Source organism: Ursus arctos, unplaced genomic scaffold (assembly GCF_023065955.2).
Source record: "Ursus arctos isolate Adak ecotype North America unplaced genomic scaffold, UrsArc2.0 scaffold_7, whole genome shotgun sequence".
NCBI classification, from domain to species: domain Eukaryota; kingdom Metazoa; phylum Chordata; class Mammalia; order Carnivora; family Ursidae; genus Ursus; species Ursus arctos.
In genome coordinates, this window is record NW_026623089.1 from 49,900,602 (window position 1) to 49,915,382 (window position 14,781).

The 14,781-nt window shown below is 51.8% G+C and overlaps 1 pseudogene; it reads right to left on the minus strand.

Annotated features, from left to right (window-relative positions):
• Positions 1-349: 349 nt before the first annotated feature.
• On the minus strand, positions 350-14,506 carry LOC113259208 (small ubiquitin-related modifier 1-like; annotated as a pseudogene).
• Positions 14,507-14,781: the final 275 nt, after the last annotated feature.

A 14,781-nucleotide genomic window follows, 5' to 3' on the forward strand; every position in this document is an offset into this window, starting at 1 on the left:
TTCTCTTCTTTCATTGTTACTTTTAATACTATTATAACTAATCAGCCATTAGTCTAATTTCTTCTAACTATAGCAGTTGTGACCCACAAAAATTTTTCTTTCTAGAACTTTAAAGATCTTCTCCTTGTCCTTGGCATTCCACAATTTGACTATAATGTATCTTTGTATGGACTTGTTTTTATTTATCCTGTTTGGGATTCACTGGAATTCTTTAATTTGAGGATTCACTGAGGTTTTTTTTATTATTTTTTTTACAAATATTTTGCTTATTTCAATGAAGCTGATACAATGTCCATTTAAAACCCATATCCCAGGCTAAAAAGTACAGATAAAATTAAAAAGAGCAGTGTTCTGTTGAATACACTTCTGCATGAATAACTTTATTAACTGCTAATGAAAATTAGAACTTTTCTCAATCTACTGACAAGACTTTTCTTTTATCTTGAAATGCTTTCTCTTCAGTGAAGACATCTTTGGAATTAGTCATTACTCTCACCATCTCTGTCATCTCGACTCCAGCCTGATATTTCTCATCTTTTGGTCCAGACCCTCAAATTTTATAAGTACCTTCAAGTTAAGGAAAGGTCATTTTTTCACAGTTCAGTTCTCTGAAAAACTTTCATCTCCCACTGGAAGTCATAGTCCAGGAATGAAGCAATCACATACCAGAACTTCAGGGCCAACGAGAAAGTCATTATGGACACTTGCATTGGTCAATCTTATTTATCACAAGCCTGAAAATGCAATCCTGGAAAAGGCGGCCTCTCTGTGCACACATGTAATTTTTTAAAAAGGAGAGGGCAAGGGGGCGCCTGGGTGGCTCAGTCGTTAAGCGTCTGCCTTCGGCTCAGGTCATGATCCCAGGGTTCTGGGATTGAGCCCCACATCAGGCTCCTCCACCGGGAGCCTGCTTCTTCCTCTCCCACTCCCCCTGCTTGTGTTCCCTCTCTCGCTGGTTGTCTCTATCTGTGTCAAATAAATAAATAAAATCTTTAAAAAAAAAAGTTCAATATGAAGGGGGCTGAGGTTTGACCACCAAAAACCAGCACAACGAAAACAAGTGATAATGAATAACAGGCCCGAGAATTCAAATTACCAGATGTTTTAAGGAGATGGGGTGCCAGTTTTCAAATCCGTACTGAATACCATATTACAAAAGAACTATTTTTAAAAATAAAAAAGGATTGAGGGTAAAGAAAAAAAAATAAAAAGAATAACTAAATCACCGCATGACCCCCTTTTTAATCCTGATAAACTTCAATCACATCCCTTCCTCCATTCCCGGTTTTTTGCAGTGTGATTATCAGCAGTTCTCTGACCTTCAAAGAGAAACCCGAGTGCATTCATTGGCACTCCCTGTCTTTGACAGTACGATTCTTTGAGTTTCTGGAGACGTGTCGTCATTTTCACTTGGAAGTGAATCTCACTGCTATCCTGTCCAATGACTTTGAGTTTGATGTATTCTCCTTCCTTCTTATCCCCCAGGTCCTCAGTGGAAGGTTTTGCTTCCTGGTCAAACATAGTGCTGGTGGCTTCACCCACGGTCTCTGCATGGTAGTGGGCTCGGGGAGGCAGAACCTCACTCCAGGGTTTACAAATCCGCCTCTCTTCCGCACAGCATAACACCACGGCTGGAGGGACTTCCGGGCCACCTCACTCCCCCAGGATTCATGTTTTCTTAATAAACATAGAAAATTCTCAGCTACTATCTCTTTGAACATTGCCTCTCTCCCATTATCCCTATAATTGCTTTCCAAAAAGCTGACTAGACATATCTTAGAGCTTTTCATTCCATCTTCCATGTCTCTTAACCTCTTTTCCATTTCCATTTTTCTTTCTGTGCTGAATGATGTGTGGTATTTTCAGGTCTGTCTTCCAGTGTACTAATTCCCTCTCCAGCTGTGTCTGGTCTATTTAACTGATCCATTGAGTTTTTCATTTCAAATGTGATACACTTAAATTTCTAGAGCCTCTTTTTTTTCAAACCTGCCTGGTCAGTTTTTTGAATCCCTTGCTTCTTTCTTGTGCCACAGAAGCTCAGGGTGTGGAAGCTGTCAGCTGCCCAGCGAGGTAAGTGCCCCTAGGGGGCGCAGCAGCCCCAGCAACCACTTTCTTCTCTGGGCTGACATTTCCAACTTGTTCCTGGCCTCTCAAAAATCCCGTATTTTCTTACAGGCTCTTTTGTTTACTAAAGGGAATTTCAAAACATATTTCCCAGCATCATTAGATATTTTGTAGCTGACATATTTGTAAGCCTTTAGTCCTCATACAGATTTTAAATCCCTTTGTTCCTTTTCCAACACCCATGTGTTCAGAAAACAACTATTAAGAACCTACTGTATGCCAAGCACCATGCTGGGGATTCAGAGGAGAACAAGGAAGAGACTGTCCCTGCCCTCAGGGTTACTTATGGTCTAGAGAGAAGCCAAACACTTAACCAGACATCTGCACCCCACCGTTAATCAGCGTGCTCTGATGGGGGAGGCCTTAGTAAAGAAGACCGTGCCGAGATACGCGGAGGCCAGAAATACTCTAATAATCAAGTTGATTCTCTTTAAGTAAATATTCAACACTTATTTAAGGGACTGGAAATACCTTACAAAGCAAAATCCAAGCTCTATTCCTGCATTGGAAGGCGTTAGGGAAGCTGTCTATTATTATCAAAGCACATGTTGTTACTGGAACATGCGTCTTTCGGGGAAAGGATCTAGCCCCACCCCAACCCCAACTTACTTAGAAAATCATTTCCTCCAACCACATTCCTCTTGGAAAGATGGTCTCATAATTTTTCCATCTCCTTACATGTCTACTGGTGTTTCTATTGCTTCCCCAGCCATCCCTTAATTCTGGTGTTCTGAGAACTACTGCTGTATAACGTATCACTCTAAACAGTGGCTCAAAACAACCCTATGGTATAGAGGGTTGAATTATGTCCCCAACAAAGATATGTTGAAGTCCTAACCTTCAGAATATGATGTTATTTGAGAAATAGAGTCATTGCACATGTAATCAGTTAAGATGAGGTCGTACTGAGGTAAGGTGGGCCCCTAATCAAATACGACCAGTGTCCGTATAGAAAGAGGGAAATCTGGACCAGAGACATGGGGAGAACCCAACGCAGAGATGGAGGCAGAGATTGGAGAGATGTATCTGCAAGCCAAGGAATGCCAAGCATTGCCTATAATCACCAGAGCTAGGAGAGAGGCAGGGAACAGATTCTTCCTCAGAGCCCTGGGAAGGAACCAACCCTGCCAACACCTTGATTTTGGACTCTAGCCTCCAGAACTATGAGAGTATAAGTTTCTGGTTTTTTACCTAGTCTGTGGTCATTTGTAACCTAGGCAGTCCTGGGAAACTCACACGTGATCATTTATTCTGCTCCTGAATCAGGAGGCTGTCTGGACTCCAGGCAGTTCCCACTCTGGGTCAAGCATGCGTTGGTGGCTGGGGTTGTGGCCATCTCAAGCACTGGCATCTGGGCTGGGAAGACTCAAACAGCTGGGGCTGGATGCGCTGGGGCCCCTCGGGCATTTGTGTCACCTGGCCGCCTCGGGGAGACGGACACAAGCTCAGGCACACGCCCTCCCACCCCCCAGGCCTCTGCTCTCCAGTGGAGGCCGACCAAAGGTTTGTCCAAGGTCGCGTCCCCCGCCTCTCCAATCCTGCCTCTGCCCTCAGAGCAGCAACCAAGACCGTCAGAGCAGCGCATGCCCGGCAGGAGCACCCATTCAGCTGAGCATCTGCTGCAGGTCGGTACTGCACCCTCGGTCCTCGCCAACCTCCCTACAAGGGAGTGTTCTAGACTACTCCATCACAGGATGAAGCAGCTGAAGCTGCAGGAGGAGGGAACATTCTAGTCTGTGCCTGAGTTGAGACTCATCGTCATGTTTGTCTGAACATTTATCTCTAAAACCTAGACCCTTCTCTTCTCCCTTCCTCCTGCCTTCCTCCTGCCTTCCTCCTACTCTCCCTCTCCCTCTCTCACCCTGTTCTTCCCCACCTCTATCTGTCTATTTTTGTGTCTCTAGGCTCCTTCTCTCTCTCTTTGCTGTAACCCCCCACAAGTGTCCAGGACTGGTTAGAAGCTAGAATTATCTCCAAAATGGGTTCAACCTTCTCTTCAGTCTTTGGTACCAGATTTTGGCCACACTCATTAGGGAAACTTCAGGAAGGAATGAACGGTGGCTACCTGCCACCTTCTTCCCCCCACCCCACAAGGGACCTTTCCCAGGTCTCTAAGCTGAGACCCAGGCGGGATGGATGGGGGAGGGAATGACCAAAGACCAGAATGGTAAGGGAGGGGGATTATTCCCAGGGGTCAGACTACAATAGGATACATATGGCAGAGGAGACAGGAATTAAACTCTTATCAATAATCAAAATTCCTCCAACTTGAAACCTCCAGCCCAAAAGAATGCTGCCACTTGCCAGCTACGTGACTGTCGTTGTATCACTTAACCTCTCTGAGCTAGTAGTAATCCCTAATTTGGAGGATTGTTACTATGATTTAGTGTTGATTTGTTTGGAATGCCTTGGACAGCAAATAACAGAAAAGTCAACCAAAACTTCTTGAGCAATGAAGATACTCAATTCTTTCACACACTGAGATTCTAGAGGTAGGTGTTTTCAGGTTTTATGCAATAATTGAGAACGCCATTGAAAATTAGTTTCTTTCTATATTTCTGTTCACCATCCTTATTACCCTGCTGTTTTCATTTCATGTTGTTTCCTCATGGTTCAAAGATAGCTGCTGCAGCTCCAGACATCACGTACCACATTTAAAAAGTGGGGTTGGGGGAGGGGGGTTATTAATAATAAACACCCGTTCAGGCACTGGACTCTATTGCAGATGATCTAAGGATCCCACCTTGAGAAATTCTGACCTGCAGCATGATCTCCTAATGTGAAACTCATCGTCATCTCAAGTTCAGAGAAAAGGTGACGCCCCAGTGGTAGGTAAGGCTCCATGCACATGTGGGGATAGGTATGGGCAGGAGAAGCCTTCTTAGCATCTCAAGCCATATCACAGACCTTCAGAGCTGGAAGGGACCAGAGAGAGCCTCCCCCAACCCCAAACATACAAATGAGGAAACCGAGGCCCAGGGCACAGAAGTGATTGCCTCATTGTCACACAGCAGAGCCAGGGTCAAGGCCAAGGATTCCTGGCTCTGAGCCCCTCTTAGCCCTCTGGGGGAAGCCTCAGAAGGGAGGGCTTGGAGCAGGAAATGCAGGGTGTCTTAGGTGGGTTCCCCAGGAGCAGAGCCTGAATCAGGGACCCCTATTCAGATGGTTTCCTGGGAGAGGCTCTGAGAAAGGGAGTGAGGGGAAGCAGCAGAGGGAAAGGGTAAAAGCGAAGTCAGAATGTGGTCTCAGCGGGGGTCTAGCCGCAGTCTAGTCCCACTGAGGGCTCTGCAGCCTGAGCGACCTCACAGAGTTGGTCCTACCTTGAGGCGTGGCGTGGCCTGTTGTACTGCATCGGCCAGTCACTGGCCGCAGTCCGCCCAGCTTGCGTGCGGCCTTCTTGGGGTGGGGTGGGGGCTCGTCTGCCGGAAAGTTGCTTCCAGGGAAGGGGCAGCTGGGAGCCATTAGCAGCAACGCTGCAGCACCTGGGGGATGAGCCCGCCAGCCGGCCCGAAGGAACACAAGCAGCTCTCCTCCCCAGAGCCCTAAGTCATCCCTGGCATTCCCAGCCACAGGGCACAGCGTGTGACAGAACGGGCACACCCCCTCTGCTGCCTCAGTTTCCATGTGCATAAGACGGGCATGCGGGACCGAGGGACTGCTAGACTCCTTGCTAGCTCTTCCTTCCCAGCTTCTTTGATTCCACTTCCACCCACCCCAAAGTTCCAACCGGGCAGCCCAGGCACTGGAAGGACCAGTGAGACCAAAGTAGGGCCTCCACCGAATCGGGCTTAAACCCCATGAGGCGGGCAGAGCCAACAGTTTCTTGGCATCTGTACGTCTCCAGCCTGCTGAGCGGGCCTGGGGAGTCAGTATTTCTTGAAATGTAAGTACCGAGACCACACTGGGTTGTCAGTAAATTCATTATCCCATTACGCAGGCCTGAATTATTCAGCGCTCTTGAGGCCGCCTCAGGAACGTGCCCGAGCACAGTCGATGCCGGCATTAGTGGGATGGATGGAGTCAGGCCCGGGGCAGGGTTGGTGCCAGGATGACAGATCTGGGCCCAGAGAGGCTGCCAGTGCTTGAAGGCACAAGGGAGTGTCTAGCGAGCAGGACCTGGGCCCCGGGTGTTTCTGGGGCCTAGGAAGGGGATAATGCACATATCCACTGTCCGCACACACCCCCACCCCAGGAAATTGGCAGAGTGTGTCCTCGGAGCCCTATCTGTTCCACAGGGCCCAGGGACAGAAGGTCCAGGCTTCATCTTTTTTTCTGGCTGTGTGACGTGGTCGCCTCTCAGAGCCTCAGTTTCTTTATCTGTAAAATGCAGCTAAATGTTCCCAGTACCCATTCTCCCTTTTAAGTTTAATGAACTGATTTCTCTCGGAGAATATAATGCTCTAAAAGAAAGACTATTTCTAAACTGAAGTGTGGCCATATGACTAAGTGCTGATCAAATAATGCAAGTAGGAGTATCCTGTGAAACTTTCAGGAAGTGTCCTTAAAGGAGGGAGGTGAGTCCTGTTTTGTCCCTTTCTTTCTCCTGAAAATTAGGGTGAAGATGGGATGGCTGGAGCTCAAGCAGCCATATTGCTCAATGAAGAGAAGCCACATGATGAGGATGGCAGCACAACAGGGTAGAAGCCTGAATCCCTGTTGGCCCTGGAGCCTCCTTACTAACTCCAAGTTGCACCTCTATAAAATAGAAATCAAATTCTCTCTTGGTTAAGTTGCTACCCTTTTGGATTTTTCTGTCACTCACCACAAAATCCAACCCTACCTTGTTGGGCAAGTCTCAGGGTGAAATAAGACATGATAGGAAAAGCAGCCACCTCCATAGGAATTTCCTGTAGGACACTTCAGTGATTAAGAATTGTAAGCCCTGGGCACCTGGGTGGCTCAGTTGGTTAATCATCTGCCTTCAGTTCAGTCATGATCCCAGGGTCCTGGGATCGAGTCCGACATCGGGCTCCCTGCTCAGCAGGGAGTCCACTTCTCCCTCTCCCTCTGTCCATCCTCCCTGCTCGTTCTCTCTCTCTCTCAAATAAATAAATAAAAATCTTTAAAAAAACAAAACAAAACCTGTAAGCCTTGAAATCTTAGGATCAAAGATCAAATCCCACCTCTACCACTTACAGGCTGTGCAACTTTGGGGAAGTTGCTTAACCTCTCTGTGCTTCAGCTTTCTCATCTGAAGATGGGGATAAAAAATTATACCTTGCCCCTCACAGGATTAATGTGCGGACTAAGTGAGTTAATATGATGTTACAAGAAATGGCCGGAACACAGTAAGTGCTATATAAGTATCAGCAGTTAGTATCCTATTTTTACACATCTAAAAGGGATTCCCTATGTAGCTCAGGGACCTGGGTTCCCACAGCATCTCCCAAAGCTTCATCTCAGCTTGGCTTTTCGCCTGCAGGAGACTGTGCTCTCAGGGCAGCAATGCCAACGGTGTTCCGAGCTTCGGCTGTGACATGAACAGCTTTGCTCTAAGGGAGAGGACCCGATCCGAGCCAACAGAAGCGGGTGGCAGAGACTGGGCTGCCGGTGTGGCCCCTAGAAGACGGACGCTCTCCAGGATGCAGATGAAGTTCTTAGGAAGACAGACAGAGAAAAGAGGCTCCCTTACTGGCTACGTACCCTGCACAGATGTCCCTCCTCTCTGGGCCTTCGGGGAGTGCGTTAAATCAGAGGTCACAGCTCAGGTGCCAGCAGGACGGAGACCAGTATGAAATGCAGGTGAAATGTGTTGGGTCTGAAGCAGTAGGGAGCGGTGGAGACCAGGGCAAGGGCACCAATCCACCGGGGGCAGGCATGGCCCAATGCCAGTTAACCTGCCAGGCTGCAAAACGGGCCTACTGTTCTCGAACCTTCCGCCTTTTCAAAAGACATGGAAATCAAATCTGAATTCTTGTGAAGTTTTCTGATTGTTTAGTGTGGCTCCATTCAAACACACAAAACTCTGATAAAGGCACACACACTGTCCCCGGGCCAGCTTCAGGCCGCTAGATGTACACAAGCACAGAGAGGCGTCCTATGCCACCGTCTGAACCCTTGAGTCCCAGGCTGCCTCCCTGGAGTCCCCGGAGTGGGTGGGCTGACGCCGAGCACCGAGCAGAGGCTTTAACCCCACAAGTGCGGTCGTCCTCCTGTGCCCGTGCTGTCTGCGGGGCGCCTGCCTCCCCAGGCAGCCTTGGCCTCAACGCTCTTAAGCCACAGCTGCCGCAGGAGCCCCTCAGCCGCGCTGCTGAGCCAGGGGAGAAAAGCGCATGGCTGTTTTGGAAGCCTCGGCCGCTTGGGCCTGCTACCGGCACTTCTGCCGCAGAGACCTGACTGTGAGGCCGGGAAGAAGGCGCCTTCCCCAGCCCCACCTCCAGCTCACTGCACAAAATCTCCCAGCCTGTGCGGTCATCACCCACTGCCCCAGAAGCCGCTATGCCCTTTGCCCTGAGGCAAACACAGAGAATCCCCCTGGAGTGGGGAGTCCCCCAGGTTGTGGGCTGCGAGACCTTGGATGAGTCACTTCCCCTAAGAGTCACCTGTAGGGTGTGGGTGATCACGCCTACTTCACCAGGGATTGGGAGAGCTCAGTGACACGCCACAGGTCTGAGGGGGGGGATGGGGGAGTTGGGGCGGTGGCCAGTGCTGGTGTTTGTGCTCATCAGGATGGGAGGGACTGGACCAGCCACATGGGCGGATCGCCATCTCCTATGAGAAAGCTCACCCCTGAGGAAAATGAGGGCTCACTTTTGGAGGGCATGATTTTGAGGACAGTGGGGAATGTGACACTCTACACCGAAGAAAACGCAAACAGGGTTATCTAAACCACTCCTGTGAGTGCAGGCCACACTATTTGGAGGCCTGTATCAGGAATGCTTTTGAGCCTTACGTACAATATACAGTTAATTATGGCTTAAATACAACGGGTTCCATTTTCTCTTGGAACAAGGAGTCTGGAGGGAAACAGTTGCTGGCGTTGGTTCAGTGGTTAGATAATGTCTTCAGGGACCGACATCCCATCTTTCCTCTTGCCATCTTTACTGTTTCTTTGGGTTTTTTAAATCATTAATCTTATTGCCTCACAATCACAAGAGAGCTGCTATGGTTCCAAGCATTTCATCTTTACACAACCCCATTAACAGCTAAACAAGAGAAGGGAGGGAAAAGTCCTAGAAGCCCTGCTTTACCCCTGGCCAGAAATTCACCGCAGGTGAGGGTGAAAAAGCACGAATCTTCAAAAAAGGACTGCGTTGGTCCTGACAGCCTGAGACTAATTACAATTCATCCGCCAACGTTGGGCACATTGCCTGAACAAAACCAGGCTCCTGTCGGCAAGGCACAAGGAAGCAGAGGAGCTACAAGAGAGACCAGGCAGCCCATTAACAGTGTCACTGGAGGTGGGAGAATCAGTCCCACCGAAGAGTGCGTACCAGGCAGGACTCTTGACTGCGAACCTTACACGCTGCTCTGTGACAAACAGCAGATTTCACTTAGTTGCAAATAGTAAATTGCACCCTGTTGCAAACCGCTGGCTGGCAGGACCAGAGAATCAGGCTTGGGTGCTGTACGACCCGGTCCGCCGCAGCCAGAAGGCCCACCCGCTCCCCCCATGGGACAGTTCTAGCGAAAACACAGCTGCCAGCACAGCCCACCTCTGGGTCGAGGCTCCCCCGAACCACCCCAGCAGAACAGGCGCGGCCACCGCTCTCACACTTGCTTGCCAGGGATCCACTTCCTTCACGCGGCCCACGCACACTGCCCACACGGGCGCTCAAGTCTTGGGCAGCGCCTCTGATCGGCGGAAGCTACATCCCATGCTGGCAGGGGCCTCTGGGAAGTGTGTGTGTTTGTCTTCTTTTTGGGAAGGAAGAACACACAATGTAGGCCAGTGTCTCAATGTGGAGAGGTAAGAGCTGCAAGGAGGCTCTCTGCCGGTTCTCGGAGGGCCCCATGAAGTCTTCACCATTTGAAGGCTCCTGAGGATCAGCCAAGGTGTCCCGCAGAAGCCATGACACCCAGGAGTCACCATGACCACTGTCCACCGCGGCCACCCTGGCCATCCCCACTCAGACAAGGAGCAAAGAAACGGGTGGCGCCATGAGACACACACCTAGGTCATCAGGGGCTACGGCAGGCAGAATTTTGCCCCACTACTGCCATGACCTCCACCATCGATGTGAATCCTGTGGTTCGTATCTTCAAGGGGGCTTCACAGATGTAACTAGGGTTACTAACCAGTTCACCTTAGAAGAGGGACATCGCTGTGGATTATCTGGGCAGGCCAGTGTAAGCACGTGAGCCCTGAAAAACAGAAGAGAAGGCAGAGTGACTTGAAGCCCCCAAAAGATCCAAGATGTCGTTGCAGGCCTTGCAGGTGGAGCAGTTTCCTGAGATGGGAGTGAAGTCCTCCAACAACTAGTGGGCTGAGGGAAGAGCCCAGAGACCCACAGCAGAACTACAGCCCCAGCGATACCGCGACCTTCGCCTGGTGACACCTCGAGCAGAGAATGCGGTCACACCTCGCCAGACCTCTGCCCCACGGGACTGTGAGATAGTAAATGGGGGCTGCTTTACGCCCCTCCATTTGTGGTAGCTCGGCACAGCAACAGAAACGTCAAGACAGAGGTATCACCCCCATTTTCTAGGTGCCAGACTCTGAACTCACATAGCCACAGAGTGGGGGGACTGATGACAGACCCCAAGGCCACCTGATTCTAGAGCCCATGCCATCGCGTGGCCACTCGGCCTGTCCAGGTAAGGGAGCAGGGGCACCGGAGACTGGGACCTCGCCCGCCCCCGCTCTGTAGCCTCTCAGCTCAGTGGAGGCACAAGCAGGCCGTGGCTCTCCAGCCTCCCAGCTCATCTGAAGAGCCCCAGAAGCCCCTAACTCGTGGTCTATCTGCATCCACCCACTCGGCCCAGAACACCCCCCAGAGTCCTTGGAGTCAGGCACCGCCCCCTGCCCCGAAGGCTTAGGTTAACAGGTGCGGTTCTCTCCCCCAGCTGGGGTCAGACTTCAGGCGGCAAGTTTCTGTGTGGGGAGGCCTATGGAAGCAAGACCTGGAGGGGCGCCTGGGTGGCACAGCGGTTAAGCGTCTGCCTTCGGCTCAGGGCGTGATCCCGGCGTTACGGGATCGAGCCCCACATCAGGCTCCTCCGCTATGAGCCTGCTTCTTCCTCTCCCACTCCCCCTGCTTGTGTTCCCTCTCTCGCTGGCTGTCTCTATCTCTGTCGAATAAATAAATAAAATCTTTAAAAAAAAATTAAAAAAAAAAAGACCTGGAGAGAGGGTCAAAGGTGCCTCTGGGAGAGCCCACGGAGTGTAGGAAGGGGATGGAGGGCCCACAGGTAGGAAGAGGATTCCTGAGGTGGGGGCAGGGCAGAAGCGTCAGCCAGCCCCAACAGACTCCACTCCTATGTCTTAACTTCTCTCACCCATGCTCCCAGTCAGAGGAAACAGTGGTCCCTTGGGCACAGAGATCAAAGAGTTAGTCAGTTTGGCTGATGCAGGGCTAAAAAAAAAAAAAGAAGAAAAAAAAAAGTCTAATTCAAATGTTTAAAATTATGGTTTCATATTACCGGCCAGATTTCAACCTTTCTTGAGAAATCAGCAGCTCTGGCCACACTGCACCCATCTTCCCATATGGCGGCATAGGCCACAGCCAAGCAGCTGCCATGCCTGCGGATGGGGAGTGAGCTTTGGAGCGCCACAGTCGCCACTGCCCCCTACTGTCTCCCCTCACCTACCTGTGCTGCTGGTGAACACTTCCCCATTCTAATCCCTTAGGCCTCACTGGACTCTATGACCCTAGTCTTCTCCTCCTGCCCTCAGCAGCCCTGGGGGATCCTGGGGGAGAAGACCCGGCCTCTGCGATGTTAGCAGGAAGGAGAAGTAGAATTTGGGGGTACCAGGATAGAAATCCAGGGGCCTCTTCCAGACCCATTTTGTGGCCAGCTGTTTCCAATGGCCTGTTTTGGCTAAGAATTTGCCAGGGGTCATAGCCCTCCCTTCCTGGCATGGACCTAAAGGCATGAAGGGGCTCCCATGGTCTCTGCCCCCCTGAGCCTGAGGGTTCCTCGGTGCCTAGTGGGACATTTGAGCTACATTTGACCAAAAAGGCAACTGAGAGAGGTAGAAATGGTCTTCCCTCTCCCCAGCTCCTCCTGCCCCTGGGGGAAGCTGCCCACATCCACAGGGCCCTTTGGGGAGGCCCAGCTCCCCCCTCCCCCACCCCCACAGGGCCACCTCTGAGGAAAAGAAACAGAACCGACAGTTTTCAGCCCCCTGGAAAAGGCGCTGTGGGATCCTGGGGCGACGCTTTGCTCCCTTCCTTGTGAGCGGAGACACTGGTGCTGCAGCACGAGAGACAAGAAATGAGTAGCAAACGGGGGAGGGAGGTGGAAAAATTAAATTTTGCGTGATCAGCAAGGTTTCAAACAATCGCTCGCCAACTGAAGTGGGTGCCACGTCTATAAGTCATTCTGTTTTATAGACCATTAGGATCTCCAGAGAGAACCTGCATGGAGACCACTGCTTTTTGTTGAAATTAAAATGTCAGAGAAAAAGAAATAGAACAAAACAGGGAATCTGCAATTAATTACCAGGCCATAAAAATTCAATAATCAGGAGGCAGAGCGGCCGCGGGCCCAGAGGTATCAGAGCCAGCGTAACAAGAATGGAATACATTAATCTTTTCAAATTAGTTTTTTAATCTGACGGGGATATATGGTGACATGCCTCCCCTCCCTGCCCGCCCCCACCCCCACCCCCTCTCCGGGGCTCTCGCCTGAAGCCGGGCTCGGGGAGGGAGGTTCGGGTGTGAGCTGGGGTCCGGCCCGAATCCGGACCCCCAGACAGGGGAGAAAGTGCTGGTCCGCGGCCCAAGCTGAGCCCAGGGTCCCCATGACCGCGGGCCTGGTGCAGGGAGCCCAGCAGAGCTGCCGGGAAAGCGCTGCTCGGGAGTCCGGCTCCCGCGGGGCCCGGGTGCACGGAGTCAGCGTGCAGAGGCGGCCTCTCTGAGCTTTGGTTTCCTCCTCTGGAAAATGGGAATCCTATCCCAGCCTCACAGGCAGGCTGGCTAGAACGCCGGGCGCTCAGTAGAAGGCCCCTCCGGTTACGGTGTTGACTGCACCGGCAGCTCAGGCAGCAAGGAGCCCGACGCAGCTCCAACGTACTATTCAGAGAGCAATTATTGAGCGTTTGCTGTGTGCTCAGCGCCGGGAGAGACCAGCAGCCTCAGCCCTTACTCTGGGGAATGAGACTTACAGGTCAGAGAAACATTTACTGGGCCACCCAGTGAGGAAGCAGGCGCTTCTCCTCGGAGCAGGGCGCCGGCCGGGCGGCGGGGAACTGGGAGGAGCTAGGACCGCGGCCTCTGGCCCACCCGGCGCACCCCAGCCCAACCCCGGACGGCAGGCTCCGCCCCGCGCCCCGGTCAGTCCCGCCCGTGTGTCTGACTCGAGACGTCGTCGGCTCCCGGAGACTCCGCCGGACCGGGCCTCCTCCGGCGGGCCTCCCAGCGCGGGTCAGTGCTGTGCTTCAGTTTCCGTCCAGCTCGCTCTGATCCTCAGCCTCAGCCGCGCCGCGGCCTCATACCGACCACCCCCAAACCTCGACAAACCTGTCTCCGGGCCTCGGAGTCTGGGGGCCTCGCGCGTGGCCTCCCCTGGGCAGCCCCGGGTGCACTGGTCTGGACACTAGATGGATTGTGGGAGCAGCCACGCCGGGGGAGGTGACCTTGAGCAGCAGTCGGATGACCGTCTGCCCTTTGGACTTTGACTCCTTTGCAGTGTAACAGTATAGCTCACTGAGGGCCAGCTCTGTGTAAGTCCTTCGCTTGGATTTTCTCATTTCATCCATTAATGCCCCGGGGGGAGGGGGCATTAATAACCCCATTTTGCAGAAGAGGAAATTGTGAAAGTGGAGTTGCCCCATTTTTGTGTGTGCTATGCTCCCCGAATGCAGCTTCTCTACGAATAGGCGCCAGCAGTTTCTTTCCCCTTCCGCACTTTGTGTCACAGTAAGTGTCCCACCAATGCTCACTGGATAGTGTCCCTGCGCAACAGCCCTGCGAGGGACCTCACCTACCCTTCCATCACTTTCCTTACCCAAATGTCTCCACTCCAACGCTGCCGTTTCTTGAGCACCTACTGTGTGCCAAGTTGTGGGATCTGGTGCCTTTTGCGGTAAGAATGTGGTTCCTGCTTTACACAAAGGAAACTGAGGCTGAGAACGATGGCCCCAAGAGCTCACACCCATATCTGGCTCCTTGTCTCAGGAACCTTGTCTCAGAGCCCCATCAACGAGACCAGTCTCAGGACTCCCACGCCCCACCTCTGGTTTTGTCCCCAAACCAGGTCCTTCGTTCCTTCAACCAGATACCCTTACTCACCTCCCCCCCAAAAGCCCCCCCTAATTCTCTCAGTCCCTCTCAGAGCTCCCTCTCATTTCTATCACGTTGTACTCATTACTACCTTGTTATACCAAGGGCCCAGCCACCCACCCACATACGCCCCAGGGTCCCAGCAGAAACAGCAGCGGTAAGAGGCATACCCAGGAGGGGTATCAAATTCCTCCCTGACCCAGGACCGTAGACCTCAGGAGCGGGCAGGGAAACCCCGGACACCACGTGCAGGGCTAGCGCCCCTCTCCGG